The sequence below is a fragment of the Lissotriton vulgaris genome, chromosome 4_1 (assembly GCF_964263255.1).
Source record: "Lissotriton vulgaris chromosome 4_1, aLisVul1.2, whole genome shotgun sequence".
Lineage (NCBI taxonomy): Eukaryota > Metazoa > Chordata > Amphibia > Caudata > Salamandridae > Lissotriton > Lissotriton vulgaris.
In genome coordinates, this window is record NC_141691.1 from 890,088,628 (window position 1) to 890,108,011 (window position 19,384).

At 44.3% G+C, this 19,384-nt stretch overlaps 1 protein-coding gene across 1 annotated transcript in view; it reads left to right on the top strand.

Moving 5' to 3' along the window:
- The window catches only part of PTPRM (protein tyrosine phosphatase receptor type M), a 1,525,420-nt gene that overhangs the window by 1,147,088 nt on the left and 358,948 nt on the right, over positions 1-19,384 (top strand). The gene's annotated exons all lie outside the window — the stretch shown is intronic.

The window sequence follows — 19,384 nt, forward strand, 5'->3', positions numbered from 1 at the left end:
ACGAAAAACACCTACTTGTAAAATTAATTGCTTTGTACCGTCACGGATATTGCTGGGCTTTATAGGAAATATATTTCCAGAAAGCAGTCTCTCTTCTGTGTTGCTTTTTGACAATATTCATGGAAGCCTCCTCTTTGAATAAGGCATTGGCTAGAATAGATTTTCTAGGGTGCAGGAAGTAAGGAAGCACACCCAAATGAATGACATTCAGTCTTTCTTCCTCAAAAGTGCTAATATTTATCAAGAAGCATAAGACGGCTCTGTACTGACACTAGATTAATTCCGAAGACAAATTGCAGTTTCCTAATCAACAAGTTAATACCTGAATTGTCTTGTATAGTGCTTGCCACTTGTCTCAGGTACTTGGTTTTAAGAATTTTGGTGGAGCGCAAGAAAGCAAAAAATATTTTTTAATGAGACTTTTGATCAGAAAATATATACTTTTTAATGAAAAAGATAGAGCTAGAAATCATGTAGCAGGACATATTCTAGACATTTCAAAGTTCATCTTTTTTCTACATTCAAAAAACATACTTTCTAATTCTATCTGTCCCTACCTGGCTCCCACCTAATCTCTCAATGTTGTTGTAAACATACGCCCTAAACTTATGCTTGCTTTGCACCCTAACTGAAAGACTTTCCTTTACCCTGTGCCAAGTCCTTGGGCTATACTTAACCCTTTCTCATACCCTGACTTTCACACTACCTATGTCTAACCACAGCCTTACCTAAACCATAACCATATCTCTAGCTTACAAACTACCCCTTACTCTAACCTTATTTTACGTGCTTCCTCAGGCCCGATTCCTAATCCTAACTATACACCTAATCACATCCTTGCCAAGTACTGTAAGCCTTAAAGCATTTTCCAAACATTTCTCGCACAATTTCATCTTTTTTCTCCCTAAACATTTTCTCACTATCAATTTTTCTCACTTTCGGTATCTCACTTTTTTTCTCGCTTTTATCCTAAAAGGGGTCCCGGCTCATGTTAAAGAAATGAGCCTCCAAGCTGAACGTCTCTCTCCTTTTCTGTTTCACTCATTTTTCATTTCCTCTTTTTCTTTGAACGTTTTTGTTATCACTTCAACTGAAATTTTATCAGTGCTGCCTCCCTTAAGTTCATATTCATATGCAAATCTGCATAGAGGTCAACTTTCACAAAATAAAGTGAATAAAATATATTGTTAGTAACTCGCAAACATTAAGCACGCACTACTTACACACACACACACACATATATATCTCATGTCCACGCTATATAAAACTCCAAATATATATATATATATATATGTGTGTGTGTATATATTCTTTGAAATGTGAATGCATAGCTTCTTCCCAATGCAAGCATATTATTAGCATGAACAGCATTTGTAGAAATGTGGCACAGGCGTATTTCTTCAGGGCAGAGATTTGCCATGCCACAGTGTACCACTATTTCATGTTCATCTGGTAGTTATTCCCATGTAACATTTGACAACAAAAGGGTAATTTAAAAGCTCAGGCCTCTATTTACTGGCTTCCATATGAAATGACTCCCACCAAAGCCTACGCCTCCCTTTTGACTTTAACACGTGACGTCTCATTCCATGTTCTCACTGCTCTGTTGTCTAGTGTTATAGTGTGTATCACCAGACTTGGAGTTTGTATTTTGCAAATGCTAAAATAAATTCATGTGATGTTAACTGCTTGCAGGACTGGTAAGCACTGGAGTCGGTCAATAGTTACAAAAGAGAATTCGCAGCCTCATTACATAAGAAAACTGCTGGTGTTAAATTACAAGTCTGTCAACGAAGCGGCACTGCAAATGTGCACCTTCGCCAGCGTACTGGAGTACTGCTTTCTGTGTTTCCCTACATGTCCAGCAGCTGGACAACATCCAGGAAACAAACGTACCATCAGTGCTGATTTATAGCCCTTGCCACAATGTAATATTTTCAATATAATGCTGCAGGCTGTAAAAGCTAGTTGGGCCTTTTTGGGCTGGTGATTTTATTTCTGGTGGGGGAAATAAAATATATACATACATATATATATATATATATATATCCTCCAGTAAGTGCGTATGGATGGCGTGCAGCCTGAATGTCAGGGTGCTCATCGGATACCCAGGCTTTCATAAATCCAAGGTACTTCTGCAAACAATAAATCATAGAACGGCACTCCAAGTAGGGTTCCGTTGATTATTCAGTATGGCAAATCAAAGCTATATAGCGTCGGACACGTTTCGGCTTCAAAAGCCTTTATCGTTTAATAAACAGAAGTATTTTATTTCGAACTCTACGTATTCAAAGAGAGGTTACGACATTTATAACCAATAACACATTTATCCCTTAAGGTCGGCACTCTGGTGTTTCACTTGCACATCCCTGCCCCACCCGCTTTTCATAATATGGTTGGGATTATTCACCATTCACTAGTGGCTGCATCCAGGGAATGCTTCCTAGTAGGCCTTGACTCTAGACTCCACTCCCACTCTAAGAACATGGTGAAAAGTGTCTTGGTGCGGCAGCGGTCTTAGTCGTGCGTTCCCCAGATCCCGGTAGGCCCGTAACCAGTCTTACCCACTCCAGCATCAAGGAAGCGTGCAGCATTTCAGCAACGGTCCCATCTACAGGCCTTGGTAAGGCTCCAGTCATGTTTGGTTAGTTAACTGCACGCTGGAGGCGCAATAGCACCGGCAAGCGCAGCAGCACTTGGAAAGTGCAGCTCTCTTTTGACCCTACAGTGTCGGCTTCAGCAGTGATTAGAAGTGCTCCAGTGCTCCTTCTGCACTGTAAGTTCTGCACTCCCCAACAGGAGAGGGGAGTTTGGATTCCGATGCTCCCAATGTTGGTCCCAGTGATTTGGCCATGCACCCACAGTGTGGTCCTAAATTCACGGAGGGGTTGGGGGCTCAGGTCGGATGCAATTCTCAAGTCCCTTGTGACCTACGTGTCACAGGACTTCATAGTTCTTGTATTTACAACAAGGGGTGGTGAGGGACAGAGTCTCTGAATTAAGCAGAAAGCTCTCACCCAGTCAAGAGATCAGGGCTAGATCCAACACCGTTTTTTAGCTCACTGCACCATCCCAGTTTCAGAACCTGGCTGTATGCAAATTAGTCTGTTCCTGTCCCAGTGCATGATGGGAACAGGGCAAACCAAACTACAAAAGCCAATTCTTACACTGGGAAGGAAACAAGCTCCCGGGGACCGGTTTCTGGCATTACAGCCGTCTTCGGCCCGGTTTGCTTGAATCCTGATGGTGCAATGAGCAAGGGTCTCACATCTGAGAATACCCTTCCACGCTTAGGGTGGACAAAAATATTTACAACAAGGGGTGGTGAGGGACAGAGTCTCTGAATTAAGCAGAAAGCTCTCACCCAGTCAAGAGATCAGGGCTAGATCCAACACCGTTTTTTAGCTCACTGCACCATCCCAGTTTCAGAACCTGGCTGTATGCAAATTAGTCTGTTCCTGTCCCAGTGCATGATGGGAACAGGGCAAACCAAACATACAGGCTGATTTGCATATAGCCAGGTTCTGAGCTGGGATGGGGCAGTGAGATAAATAACGGTGATGGATCAAGCCCTGATCTTTGGACTGGGTAAGAGTGGTCTGCTCAATTCAGACACTCTGTTCATCACCACCCCCTTTTGTAAATCGATTTTGGCCACTATAGGTGTGGCAGGGTATACTCAGACATGAGTCCCTTTCTCACTGCTCCATCAGGATTCAAGCAAGCCGGGCCGAAGACGGCTGAAATGCCAGAAACCGGTCCCCGGTAGCTTGTCTCCTTTCTGGTAAAGAATTGGCTTGGTAGTTTAGTCTGCCCTGTTCCCATGATGCACTGGGCCAGGGACAGGCTGATTTGCATATAGCCAGGTTCTGAGCTGGGATGGGGCAGTGAGATAAATAACGGTGATGGATCAAGCCCTGATCTTTGGACTGGGTAAGAGTGGTCTGCTCAATTCAGACACTCTGTTCATCACCACCCCCTTTTGTTCATAGTACTTGGGCAGCCGCCCGATCCTCACATCACTCTTAATACTGGAAGCCTCGCATGGCATAAGGAGTTGTCGCAACACTACCAACGAAGATGCCGTCCCTAACCACACTGAAGTCCATACCATGGCAGCCACTCCTGGCATACGGGGTCGCAACTAAGGTTCCGCACAGTGTTCGGCCCTCGTTATCCGGCAGTATCTTCTACAGCAGCCCCACCTGACATCTGAGGTCACTGCTACGGTGCCACACAGGTTTTATTCTTCCCACTTGGCACTCTAGTCATGGCTATCTTCACCGGCAGCCCTCTTTGGCATGTGGAGGTGGCCGGCATGAATCTACACACTTACAATGACTTGGTCGGTGTAACAGCTGTCTCCTCACACCGGGGGTCCACTCGACAGGGCTTCCCACTGGATCTAACTCCATCCAACGCTCCCCTCCTCACAGGGCACACTGGACTTGGCAAGGAGGCAGGCGCTGGTGCTTCAGGCTCCAGAGCAAGTGGTGTTGATTTTCCTGGGTGATGTCCACTCACCCAGCAGGGAGACTAGCAGGCCTTTGCCCCCAGTCCTTGTCACAGGCAGAAGTCTTACATTGGTCCCTTTCTTTGTAAGTGATGGAATTCTGCTAAATTATATTGTTATCACCCACAAAGTAAGTAGTAGCTTTGAGTGCCATGGACTGTGGGCCATGTGTGTGTTTTTATTATTTTTTTGTTTTTAGACTCTAAAAAAAAAAAAGTATTTTCAACTTTACAAAGACCTCGCCACCGTTTGCAGTGAGTTGTATCTCACATGCATAACATAACATGTGTATTTGTAAAGCGAACGTTCACCCAGAAGGGTATCTTGCCACTAAATAAGAGATGTTTATTGTTACCGAGCGGTACACATTTTATTGACTTCAGATGGATGAAAGGCTGAGTTAACCCATCGGGATTTAAACCTGTGACCATGAGGTCGAACGCAGGCCCCTATAGAGGACTCATTAGTCCACTAAGCCACCTGACCCACGACATGCATACTTCTCGCAGGCAACATGTTTTAAACAGGGCTCTTAACCTATTCCAAAATAGGCACTAATGCATGAGCATGCGGGGTGGCCATATTTTCTGTTTTTGCAAAACGGTATTAAAAAAGTATTCAAAGATAGACACCTTGCTATCATGTGTATTTCTATGCATTACAGCCGTGTTTTTCATGCTTTTATAATAAAGTATTACAGAAACATAAAAAGAGTGGCAAAGCCAATCAGCTGCCAGCCTACATGAAACGTGTTGGCTTTAGCAATGCTCGTTTCTTTTTTGTAAACTGCTCAGAGATAATTAGCGCTCACCTTGGGCATGTTTTTTTTGTTCTGTTACGTGAATTTGCCTGCAATGATACATTCATAGATGGTGCTGCTTTTACCACCAGAGTGTTCAACTTTCAATAAACTCTGGTGTTTTACTGGTAGTGGTGGTCTTAACGCCAGTGCCACAATGAGCCTTGAACATGTTTAAATTACAAAACACAATTTGATGGACAGAATGTAGATCAATGTCTTACATTCACCCCAGTACAAGGATCTGGGCCTAAATCCATCGTTTTTTGCACTCCACACCACCCTGGGTTAGATAATGGCTTTATGCAAATCAGCTCTGACCCTGTGCCCCATGGGAACAGTCCAGTCCGAACTACACAGCCATATCTTTCCCAGACCGGAATCAAGCATCCGAGGACCGGACCGGTTTCGAGGTAACACCTCTCATCAGCCCGGCTAACTTGACTCCAGTGGTGTGGAGGCTCTGGGACCCACGTCTGAGCTACCACAGTACACTCAGGGAGAAAATTACAAAAAACAATTTGATGGACAGAATGTAGATCAATGTCTTACATTCACCCCAGTACAAGGATCTGGGCCTAAATCCATCGTTTTTTGCACTCCACACCACCCTGGGTTAGATAATGGCTTTATGCAAATCAGCTCTGACCCTGTGCCCCATGGGAACAGTCCAGTCCGAACTACACAGCCATATCTTTCCCAGTTTTTGAACATGTTTAAGTCAAACTAGCTAAAATGCCACCTACTTTCTTCTGTACTTTTTGCAATACCCTTGCATCTCAATATTATGTTTTTTAGGTTCATAACGAATGGCGCCTGCACAATTCATGAAAATTGTATTTTATGTATTTAATTTAACCCCATGCGCGCTGCGCGTTTTCCCGCTGTGCGCTGTGTTTTTAAAAAACCTGCTGTTCATGACGAGCTCAGCTCGTCATGAGCATACGACAGGCGTAACTCATGACGAGCTGAGCTCGTAATGAGCGTCGAAGGGGTTAAGGGGCTTTGGGTCAGCCTTCTTCAGCTAGTGAATTATTTTGCTCTGGATGCTTCAGCCATTGACTTGTACATTGTCCGTCGTATTTTGGATCAGCCTGCTGCAGTATTGAAGGCTTACCATTTTTCTTTTGTCTTTTTGTGCCTGTTCTTCTGCCTTCGTTGGAATGCTTGAGGGACTATTTTAAATCTAAAATCAGTTGGTGAGTGAGCTGATAGTGGTGTGGAGTGAGCGCTTACACAAGCCTCTGAAAATGGACGCTACAGACAAGAAAGCACACAGGGTCTCCTGAAGCAGCCATTTTCATACAGGATGGTTATTCTGCACTCGAACCCATTTGCTTCCTAGAAAAAAAAGCAGGTGCAACGCCAGTAAGTTTGACGTTTGTACGTTATGCTCAATTTCGATCCGCAAGCCATGCAAAAGTCAAATTTATTGACTTTACCATTGTTAATTATTACGTGAGAGATGGCAACTCTTATCTGACCAGCCAAAGGTAAGAATGAGGGTGGTAGGAAGACGCCTGAGACTGAGCAGAATAGAGAAACTTTTCCTTCTGTATCTGTGGATGCAATCGGTGTTTATTAGATTTTAATTAACTTTTGAGATTGCGGTGCGAGCATGATTTATGGGCATGGTCAGCTTGAATAAGGGCAGGAGTAGGAAGAAGCTTGACCGCAGACCGCTCTGTCCAGCTTGTTCCATCTGTCCATGCCAAAGGCAGATCTCTTCTGTGCCTTTTCAATGGTGTCTTTGTGCGGTTTATTGGCCGAGATCCAAATGGCGCGTTGCTTCTGCTTCGCTGTTGTCAGTTGATGAAGAAAATAATGGCGCCTTTGTACGTGTTTTGAGGTCTGTGTTTACCTGCTCTGAGAGTACATTTTGTTTCACTTAGAATCAGTGTCCTTGTTAGGGCGACCACCTGGTATGGAGGCAAATTCTGGTCACTGATTCTAACAATTCAGGACAAAGGGTCAAATTTCAGGTCCGAATTTTAGGACATAAGGTCAATTTTGCAAACCCATCTGCAGAGGTCAAGCAGTAATATAAAAGTAACTAACTAGATTGCTGGGATTGTAATACACAGTTGTACTGAGCAAATGTTCACATTTATCTGGGCTTGCTTAACAATTTAAAAAAACATAGCAAACATACGCTTAGCCTGTGTTCCTCTCTCTCATGTCTTTTATGGAGCAAGTAGCACTATACCGCCGGACTACGCTCGCCTGGTGTAGACTTGGGGTTCCATGACATTAGAAGGGATTATCTTCATTTGTTAACCTGCCAGAGTGAACACACACTAAATTCACACCTTCATGGAAATGATCAGGGAGCCCTTCCAATGGTGAAATAACAATCATGATATCTGAGCCCGATAGCCCACTAATAGAAAAAGGTCTATCATGCGCCTCGCCAACAGTTGAATGCACCTAGGTAATAACCAGCTGGGAAATACACAAACCTGGCCCTCCGCTTAGTCGATCAGAGCTCAATGTAGGGAAATAGTTAATGAGAAAACTCATACCATACCAGTTGCCCCACTGAAAGGGCAACACTTCCCAGCCAACCAACAGCGAGACACATGCCAGAGAACTCTCTGGCTGCTTAATACAAGCTAGGAAGCCCACCAACAGGGAAAAATGCTCAAGGTAACAGCGAACAGGGAAATGTGTGCCAGGAAGCCTACCACCCGGGACACATATGCTGTTTGATATGCAAATGGGAATAAGGTGCTCCTGGTCTCAGTCAGTGTTGAAATATGAGCTAGGCGATTTCTCAAAAGAGAAACATGCATCACATAAACCGCAATCAAGAAAATGCACCCCAAGTTACCCACTAATGTGCAACTTTGTTCGGCAATCCCACTACTATGTAATAATGCTCTGTGGAATTCATCGGTGTGAAGTTCATACAACTCGAAATGTAACTCATCATTGCTCCTTTTAGGATCAGAGCTTCATGACTCACTTCCTAAAGGCAAAGAGGTACAGAACGGACATCTGGGAAAGTCTCCTTTGATTGGCTGTTCCTCTCAATCAAGTAAGGGTTTCTGCCAATGCCCTCCCCCGTATCCTTGTCTGAATTGAGGGGGGAGGGTTAAGCCCAGGTTGCTGTCTCGCGCTATCCCCCTTGGAGTGAAAATCATTGGATCGGGCCCTTCTTGATTACCCACTTGACTTCTCCACTCCAGTGCTAATGATGTCCAAGTCTAGATGCTCACGAGCTAGCAAAACCAATGCCATGCCCATAAAAACCTGCCTAACTGGCACTGGGCCCTGATTGGCATGGAGTTTCCTGAAAGTCGTTGGCAGCGAAGTGGAACTCCTGCTGCTTGATACTGAGCACACTGCCCTCCTCATTGAAAGCAAAGGGTTCCCCAAGGCTTAAAGACTGATTTTGGAGCAGAACTGGGAAAACATAACAATAAGGAGCAAAACAACCCACCTGCAAATATATGCTCTATATGAAGAGTCAGACATAAATACTAATAGCGCAACTACTTTTTAAATAAAGAATGTATCTCTTTTTCTATTTCTTGTCTTGATTTTTGAATTCATAAACAATATTTAGAAAATAATGAGTTGGGCGTAGTAATTCAATGAAAGAGAACCGTCTCACCCTTATCAACAAAAATGTTTAGACATGTTAAAGGGGCATTTTACAATCCAATTTTAATGAGCTATAGTATGATATGTAAGTTATAAGTGAACAGTATAAACTCATAAAATTCCATGTATTCCCTCCATATTTTTTACTTAGTGGTTTCCCCATCTTTGCATGTCATTCGCCATGGCTTGCGGCTCACAATTTTGGATATCTGATGAATTTTCTCGAAATTTTTGGACGATTTCCTATGTTTTAACCCCTTCACTGCGGCGGCTATTTCGCCGCAGTGCTATGGGGGAGGCGGGGCCGCGTGGCGGTCCCGTGCTCGTGACGGAACTGCTCCGTCACGGCACGCGGGTGAGCTGTGCTTGTGACGGAACGGTTCCGTCACGGCCCCGCCTGTGCTTCAGAACGTCAGCGCAGGTGCGGAATTCCCGCCGCGCAGGCACGGCGAGCGGGTCGTGACGGAATTGTTCCGTCACCAGCACAGCCCACCCGAGGCTCGTGACGGAACGGTTCCGTCACGAGCATGGGAGGAGTTAACAGAAGCCTTTTCTTATTGAAGGTGTGTTTTTGTTCGGTCACAGAACTGATGTCCTTTTGTAGGTCACATTGCCCAAGTGATTAAACAAGAGCAGCATTGTATCCTTTCCATGGCTCAAGCAAGTATTGCTTACACTCTTAAAAGAACGTCATCCCCAAATGATTTCACCTTTGAACATCACCTTAGCACGTGCTTAGAATTATACTGTCTTGATTACCACCTCTCGTTTCAATCTCGTGGTTTTACTTTGACTTTGTCCTAGGTAACTGCTGTCCAGTTCTTTGTTACATCAGTGTGTCATTAATATTAATATGAACTTTGGCAAGGTCATCTAATATCTTAGGCCAGAGATGGTCTTTAATATAATTCACAAATCCAATAACCAATCTTTGTTGTCGTGTTTGAAGAAATGTAAATGATCCGGTAGATATTTGTTGTTACATCTTACTTGCTCTTTCTTGGGAAAATGTAAGTCAACATCAATGGTCCATAGGGTTTCTTTCATTTATTTCATCTCAATGGAACTAATTTGGATAGTCGGTGGTAATTCTGAAAGTCTGGTCATGGATTCTGGCCTGCCATCATGGACCTTCGCTGGACATCTTTGCACATAATCCAAAACTTCCTTGCAACCCTTCTCAGCATACATTTGTATTTCTTATACATTTGTAGAATGTCCCTCCTTCGAAGAGAAAATCAGTGGCTTCTTTCAGCCTTTATGCAAATCCGTGGATTTTTTTGCAGGCAGTATCTCTGCTCCAGCCAGGCCCAAATTAGGCACATGTTATGCAAGCGTTTCCTGTTAGGCACTGCCTAATGCATTCATGACTTTGCCCACGCTGCTGAGCAGATCAAGGGCACTAGCCTGTCAGTAGGTTTTTGACTTTTCTATTAGCGCATTCATCTCAGACTACATCTATATGAAACAGCATCAGGAAGTGGCCAGCGCAGACTGTAACACATTGGAAATAGACAGGTGAGATGATCCCTGCATCACTGCACGCTTTCTACAGGAACTGTGCAGTGGATCCTGTGACGGGACTGTGTTTGTGTACAATGTATATGGAGGGAAGAGCTGAATCCTGGAAGATGTATTGCTCAATGCAGCTTTAGAAGCAAATTCATTTAATTTTTTTAGGCCTGCTAAAATGCAAGCAGAGTACAGTAACCATCCCTCCTTCGCCCCCGTTAGCAAGGGGCCACTGGCAGCGGGCTGAGTGTTGGCCCGACAACCTTTGGTGCTGGCTGGTCCATCCCGCAGCAGCTGGATTGAGTTAATGCTCAGTCCACCACTAGAAGAGATTGACTGTGACTGACCCTTCCTTTGTTTCTTATATCTTCATGCTCATTCTGGCGGGTCAGCCCAACCCCGTAACTTGTACAATTGCGTCATGTCATCCCCTGATCCAGGCAGCAACCTCTACTGTTTGGGAAGTGTCTAAGAAGATGGTTTGCTTGAGGGTAGACCTGGTGCAGGTAATTGGTGCTCACAGTGTGTGCTTGCAGGGCATGCGAGTCTTGCCAGTGTGTGTAGGCATGTTTAAGTGGAGGAAGTATCTCTGTGCTTGGGGTGACTCTCTGTATCACTCTACAGGGGAGGTGTTGCTTGCCTACAGGAGTTCTCTGTCTGTGCATGGTTTGGGTGTGTCTCTGCCGGATGTGTATGTGTGTCGGTGCAGGGCATGTATGTCGGCAATGGGTGTGTATCTGCACGGAGGTTGTGTTTCCACACAAGAGTTTGTCTCGGTCTACCCTGTGGGGTTGTGCCTGTCAATAGGGAGAACTTGGCTCTATCTATAGTGAGTGTGTGTGTCTGCGCGGGGGAGGGTGTATGTATCTAGAGGTGTGTGCCAGCATGGGGTTGTGTGTCTGTGCAGTAAGGAATGTATCAGTCTATGCATCTGTAGTGTAGTTATGTGTCTGTGCAATGGGGGTTGTTTAAGTGGGAAGTGGTTGTGTTTGTTTGTCCCATGTGTATCCGCCATTGCAGCTGGGTTGTGTGTATGTGCAACGAGTATGTCAATAAGGCAAGATGAAAGTGGTAGTACCAATTAGGCTGGAAGCAGGCCAGGCGGCTCGTGACAGACAGCATCTCCTCAACTGCACAAAATGTTGTATTCATTTCTGTTCTACTGCAACATTGAGGTACTTCACCTTCATTTTGACTTCAGAATATCATGCTACCATAATATTATATACAAAATATTGAGGACCGAAATATTGTGAATGTAATTGGTAAGTAAAGATGTCCTATTCCCAACTCCAGACTCTATATTTTGGTCCTCAGTATTTTGGCAGCATGTTATTTCGGTACTAGAGGTTTCCACATACAACCAACATGGATGGATGTGCAAATGTGCCTCTGCTTGCTTTTTGGACCAGTATATCTAAACTACTGTACCTAAATTCAGTTATTCCAAATAATTTATTGTTGGGTTTTATCAGTACATGAGGAGGATATCACTTTTCTCAGAAATAAAGTCAAGTTTTATTTTTGTTAAGACAAAAATCCATTAATATTTTTGTGTCAGCCCCCATATAAGGGACTTGGGAAGAGGTGGGACAAGTTGATTGTCATAGTGGACATGTAGATTTATGTTGCATTTAGTCCCATGGACAAGTAGATTATTTAAAAATGTCCACACCCCTGGGGAAAGGGTAATGACACTGGCTTACCATAGGAAACTTACTGACTCAAAGCATGTTTGGAGTTTCTTGTGGTGAGATGTCCTAGAACCATGTCAGTCATAGGTCTGTCTCTCGATGTATCTTGTACTCTCACAAGGAAGGAGCTTGACTCCTAGCAGTCACTTTGGGAAACTTAAATTCACTGTGTTGTTAATATTATTAATAATAATTTGTTTTCATACAGCACTAACTACCGTCGGTCGTAACAGCATTACCCAATTTAATGGTGCTGAATTGACAGACCTTAGGAAGAATGGAAAGCTGACTCAGCCTTGTGATGCTTTCAGCCTGGCATTCTGGAGATCACTGCTTGCTTAGCATTAAATGTTTAACTCACTGAGCCATCCTTCAGACTTACTAAAACAACGTTATGCCCTCTGTAGAGTGAACTGGGCAGACTGTAGGGATAAATTATATTTCTTCTCATTGAGGATAATCAGGGCTGTGCTCGCCTTTTTCAGTGTGGTCACGTGACTTGCTGATGGTTGAACTTCTTTGCATCTAGTCCTGGTCTGACAAGATGGCGTGGCGAAAGTCTTCAGTAGTAACCACCAATCGGATGCTGAGCCTGTAGTCATCAGTGCTAAGAGATGTAGTTAGTCTATCTTTGTGCATAGGTGTGCTTCTCAGCCAGTGCAGAGGCCATGTTGCATTTCCTCTGCCGCGTTTATAACATTTAACAGGTATATTACAAAAATACACACACCAGCCAGAAGATGCTTTATTTTAACTGAACAAAATGTTCACTAGATAAAAACTTTTTCCCGGGTTGTGAAATTCTTAAAAACTTGTGCTATTAAACACAGTTTTGATTCAAACAAATGACTCTAATTCGAATTGCCTTGTGTAGCTTTAATTTTGGAACTCTGTGCCAAACTCCTTTGACTCGCATCGACTTTAAAGAGGATATGTTTTCAATTATGCAGCTAATTGTGGTTGTGATCTTCAGCTTCCGATAAAACGGATCTCTGAAGTTATGAGATTTTCATTTCTGAACTTTTTTTTAACCTCTCGTGGGAATTCGAATACATTGTACGCTGGGTTGTTAATCTTAGCAACATAAACCGCCAAGCGCCTTGTTGACTGTTCACACCAATCACATGCCACGGAAGGAAAAATGACCACCACACATCCAAACTTTAACAGCATTCCTAAAATAAAAACTGTTGTAGAAATGACATTTGACGAATGATAGCTATGACTTGCTCAGTAACCATTCCATGAGAAATGTAACTTTGTGCGCACTGTATTCCGTTAAATTGAAATGTTTCCTTGAAGATGCCATAAAAATGACGCTGTCTGCACACTGCGCACTCAATTGATAAATTATATTGCTGATATAGTACTGCAAACTTATTTGTATGATGCACAAGTCACATATGTGAGCAAAGAAAACACTCGATGTTGTATTCACAAAATCGTTCTACTGTGAAGTGTCACATATGCATTCAAAAAAGTGGCATCTACGCACATAAAATCCACACCACACATTCTGCTGAAGGTGTAAGTGGCACTTAGGAGCGTGGAAGTGGGTGTGACCAAGGTAATGAGCAGTATAAATAATGTGAGCTCCCACCATGTCTTAACCCCTTCGACGCTGATGACGAGCTGGGCTCGTCATGGCGTAGCCTCCTCGCACGCTGATGACGAGCCCAGCTCGTCACGTAAAGTGCGTTTTTTTAAAACCCAGCGTGCGAGCGGAATTCCGCTAGCGCTCATGCGGTTAATTTGTGGGCGTTTCCTATCATTTTACAATAATATCAAATCCACAACATCAACTTCACCACTGTATCACAAGGTAAGTACAGGCTGATGTAAGAATAGTACAAATTGTGGAACCTAATGTCCTTGCAAAATTGCTGGCAACACGCTTGATCATAGTCATCAGCACCCTAGTGCAGCCCGATCAATCATGCTTTATGCCTCGCCGGAACACAGCGCTTAACCTGCGTAGACTGCACGGAGTGCTGGGCAGAGCACCCACCATACTGGGACCGTTAGACGCTACTATGGCGTTTGACATGGTCGAGTGGTCCTACTTATTCGTGGTTTTACACAAGCTAGGGTTTGGCCCGGAGTTTACGGGCTGGATTTATCTTCTATACTCCGGCCCTATGGGCCGAGTAGTGGTAAATAACCGCAAATCCGCAGATTTCCAGCTCAGCAGGGGGACACGTCAGGGATACCCCCTGCAGCCGCTTTTCTTTGCATTGGCCCTGGAACCATTAGCGGCCTGTATCAGACAAGATCAAGTAATCCGCGGAATGAGGTGGTCGCTTGACTGGGAGGATAAGATATCTTTATATGCTGATGACATTCTTCTCTATGTGACCTCCCCTAGAGTATTGTTAATCGGTCTCCTGGATATACTGGCTATATTCGGGAGGTACTCGGGATTTACTGTCAACTGGTCCAAGTCAGTGATTTATGTCATCCACGGGGACCCACCCAGAATTCCGCTAAACTGCCCTATCCAGATTGCACCCGAAGGCTTCCGATATCTCGGCATCTATGTGACGCTAAATTCGAGGCTCCGATTTGCTCGCAACTTAGATCCTCCAATGCAACGACTTAAGAGAGATGTAGCACACTGAAGATCCCTTCCCCTTTCCATGTTAGGAAGAGCAGTCCTCTTTAAAATGATGGCCCTGCCTCACTTCTTGTATGCGCTCCAAAACGCGATGGACCCGGTACCAGCTTCCTATTTCATGGAAGTGGAGAGTCTCCAAAGGCAACTCTTTTGGGAATGCGGACCCCATATATAGCGCATTCTAAACTAACTCTCAATTGGTACGACCGGGGGGATCAGCCTGCCCTACCTAAAGAAATACTATTGGGTGTCCCAACTTGCGGCTATTAATCACGGGATCTACGGCAGTCCGGATGATCCAGGATATGCCATGGACAGGTGGTTGCTCCCTGGAGGTGACTATAATAGAGTTTTGTATGCCAAGCCCCGTAGATTCCCATTGACTGGACCCATGGCTCATTTTATCCATAAATGGCATGAAAGTCAACAAACACCTGCAATGGGAAAATAAACTCACGTTTGGCCACTCTGTTGTGGGGCTCTGAGAAACTTGGGAGAGTTTGGAGTTTGAAAGGGTTTGATAAGTGGGACCTCATTGGGATCTTGCGAATAAAGGACATCTGGGGGGACAGTACAGTCCTTTCCTTTGCTTCACTCAAAAGCAATATGGTTTAGCTGACACCGAGTATTATTGATATCTCCAGGTCAGGCATGCTGTTCTCTCCCAGATACCCAAAAACACCACGCTCCAGGAAGCCTCTCCCCTGGAGGATAGAATATTGGATGGGCACCTTCCCGAAAAGACCATCTCCCTCAAAAAACTAATGAACAATATGTCAGATCCACTACAGGCCCTCAAGGGGAAATGGAATAGTGATGGGTTGGAACTTGATGAGGAGGACTGGCAAGTGGCGATATCATCCCCACGGGAGGTTGCAATACCGGCCAGACTGCGGTTAGTACAGCTCAAAATACTGCACAGGATATATGTAACAGGACCTCGACTGGTCCAGATGGGAAAGACAGAGAGTGAAGAGTGTAAAAGAGGGTGTGGAGAACCAGGGACGTTGCTCCACATACTGTGGATCTGTCATTACATTAGCTATACTGGAGACACATACATAACATTTTGCGGAAGGTATTGGGGGTAAACTTGCAGCCAGAGGCGCGAAGGTGTATCCTCAATGTCTGGGAACCCACAGATCTGAATACCAACACTACGCAATGGGTAACCCTGGCATATATGGTCGCGAAAAGAAATATTGCGCAGCAGTGGGGGGCACTCCAGCTGCCCCAATTAAGGAAATGGGAGGAAGACCTAAACTGGAGTATGTATAGGGAAAAGTCGGTCTACGTGGCCAGAGGACGCCCTGGGAAAGGGAGGAGGGTGTGGGGAGTGTGGAATCACTATAGAGGCGACATTTGCACTCCACCTAGTCGACAGGTCGTCACAGAAACTCTAGATTCCCCTTGATTTACTCAGCTTATTAATCATGATTTTTATTGAAATATCAATGTCAACAATGTAAAATGATGAAGTCGTTTGCCTGAAAACAACTGCTGTGATGTATGTCAAAATTGTTTATTAAAAAGAAATATTAAAAAAAAGAATAGTAAAAATATTCTCACCTTGATGATACAGTGGTTGAACATGCACTGGATGCAATGTTATCGAACGTTAAAATTGTTGACCTCGATCAAGGGTCTAGGCGGCGCTATATAAAACCTTTAAAATAAAATCAATAAAATAAAATTCATTTTTCGTTTTATGTAACTTAAACTATGCCCAACGGACTGCATCACACTGAACATCTTAGATGGAAATGCAAAAAGGCGCTGATTAAACATTATCTAGCGAGAGTGGAGCACCAGTCAAATGAGATTATATACAATAGAAGAGTTGAACATATATCTGCGGTATACAGATATCTGCGTGCCATTAACATGCGTCTAAATCGGCCACGTACAGGTAGTGCAGAGAGTACATGAAAATATACCAAAATCCCTTTGTTTTATAGGGCTGTGACTGAAAGAAAGACTGACCCCCTCAACAGTGACATCCAGCTGCCCAGATTTCAGGGCTCTAAGTGGGTATCCGAAGAGAAGGAGAAGTGGTCTTGGTGCTTTTTGGGAGGGCGAACAGCCGGAACACCCATTGGAGAGGTGTCTGCAGCACCCAAAACTATGAAATTCGGGGTTTTGGCTCAAACTGCATTGAGCTTTTTGCAGTGCAACATTTCTCCAGAAGTTAGAATTGCAATTACAAATTGATGTCTGAAGTTCGCAACTTGATGGCATTGGGTCAAAGTAGCACACCACTGTTTTGGATCAAAGTGCTGACATTGTGCAAATGCTTTAACTTGTTCATGAAATGTTCACTTCATTATTTATTTGTTAGGTTGAGCCTAGGCAGCGCGCATGCGCTGTCTTTGAGACATGCTGTGTTCGGTATATGGATTTAGACCTCTCCGCCAACTTTTAATTGGCTTTGTCAGTGTCCTATAAAAAAGTTGCTTCTAAATGGATGATGGCTCCTGCTTGTCTCGCCTTTTCTCAATTGTTAACTCCATGGAGGATTGCTAGAGGACTAGTCTGCTTCCACTGTTGTCATCAACTTCGTGACTGTGACCCTTTTTTCTATGTAGAACCAGCACTTCTTCAAAGTGATCATGCTTTGTTGTTGTCTCAGCGCTGCACCCGTTTCACAAGCCCTGTACTGCTACCGTGACATTTTTCTCAATTGTTTTACATTGACAACAAGCTCTTCCCACTCAGCGTGGCACAGGATTAACGGTTGCGACGCTTCAGTGTAATCAAGCATTGTTCTCAAGTATTTGTTGTAGCACACACGTGCTCCCGTGATGTTCTTTTAATTTGCACGCGCCTATGCTTTTTGGAGCACTTACCACTTAGCGTGGCGCCTGATTCATGACCATCGTGCACTGCATTTATGTGGTGGCATTTGTTCAGCGGTGCCCGATGCTGCTTCCTGCTGCCACTCCCACCCATCCCCTCGCAGCTAGTCTCATACATCAGTAGCAATGTAGCAAAAACTTCTCTTTTGTTTCCTTGCTTAACATTGTAGTCCCCTCAATAGCTGGAGGGCAGAGGAGATGGAAAGGGAAATATAGTAGACACCTTGGGAGAAAAGAATAACCCTGATACATGACGACTTTTCCGAAACCTATGGAGACGCTGGTTTGGTTTTTAATATATTTTCAAATAGAATTTATTTGAAATGACAAGAAGCTCAATTCAAACAATATTGTAACAGTTTTTAGTTTGATTATATATTGTCAGTTTAGTGCTTAATTTTCCTGTTAGTTTCATGTTGCTCGTCTTGTTCTGATAAAGGCTTTGGTGTGAACTCACTGGCTTGTTTAAAAATATTGCCCTTGGCGAAGACGTTTGCTTTCATTGTTTACATACTGCGTCAGTTCGTCACGCTTTGCATGCAGACCCCCCCCCCCCCCTTTCTCACCTGGTGCCTTCTAGTGTCATTATTTTCTGCAGTTTTTTACATAGTGCAAACTCGACCTGAAGTTATTGAAGCACTTTACATGAGCACCAGTTACTTTACACAAGGATACATTCATATTTGGTAGGCACAGGGAGATTAAGTGACTTGCCCAGAATCACCAGCTGTTGAGCTGATGCCGAGACTTTTCCTGCCTCTTGCTCACGTCCTCCTTTGAACACAGAGAATCCTGGAAAGTTGCACTGCAAGTGCTGAAAATTGTAAAGGGTGCTTGTGGGTCAGTGCGGTCAACGGGGTGCTCAAGGCTTCTCTGAAGCAAGGAGACAGGTGGAAAGTACAGGGGCTTCTCATAATACCATAAATTGGCCGTTTAGATTTGCGTGGCGGACATGAACGAGCACTTCCCACTGGTATGAAATGCAATCAAATAGATTTCCTGTGTCGATGCCGTGGCCTGCAACTCGGCTTTACTTTGTAGAAGCCACTTGGGGAGTTACTATACACGAAATGAATAACGCCAAGACTGGCACCCGCTTCTCCAGTTCCAAAGTCCTCAGCTCATTCTATTATGCCACACCATCTTGTTGATGTGTCTGTGCCCCTCAGTTAGTTACCCTCCCTCCTTGCATCCACCCCTAACCCCTTCCTCCCTTTTGCTTCCCTGAGCGCCCCAACTTGTACTCAACACAAGTGAAAGCAAAAAAAACAGGGACTGGTGACATTCACTGAGGAAGTGGCAGAGGTGCATTTGTTAGAGATGCAATTTTTTGAGGAGTTGATTTTGGAAAGTAGAATAAAAATTACTTATTCACTAAACTCCTCTCCCCCCCCCCCCCCTCCCCCTTTCACCTCAACTCCAGCATAACAAAATTCGAGTCGAGCGACTGGGGGTGGTCTTCTTACACAGATGTGCTGATTACAATATTTCTCAACTTAGCGTACCTACAGCACAAAAATACTCCGAGGCGGCCTGCCCCTGGTGCTCACTCACACTTCACTCTGCTGCTCCATGCAGGCGCAGCCTGCACTGAAATCCGGCTGCTGTCTTTGTTCTCTTTCATGTGCCGCTGAGACCAATAGCAGGAGCAGAGGCTTGCCTGCAAGTTGTCTAATCCCAATGAAGTGTCAATCGAGCTCCCTGGTAGAAGAACCATTATAGAAAATGGGGTAACCCAGTTAAGTGGCAAAGGACCTGGGTATCGATCAGTAAGGAAAACAGTTGGTCCCT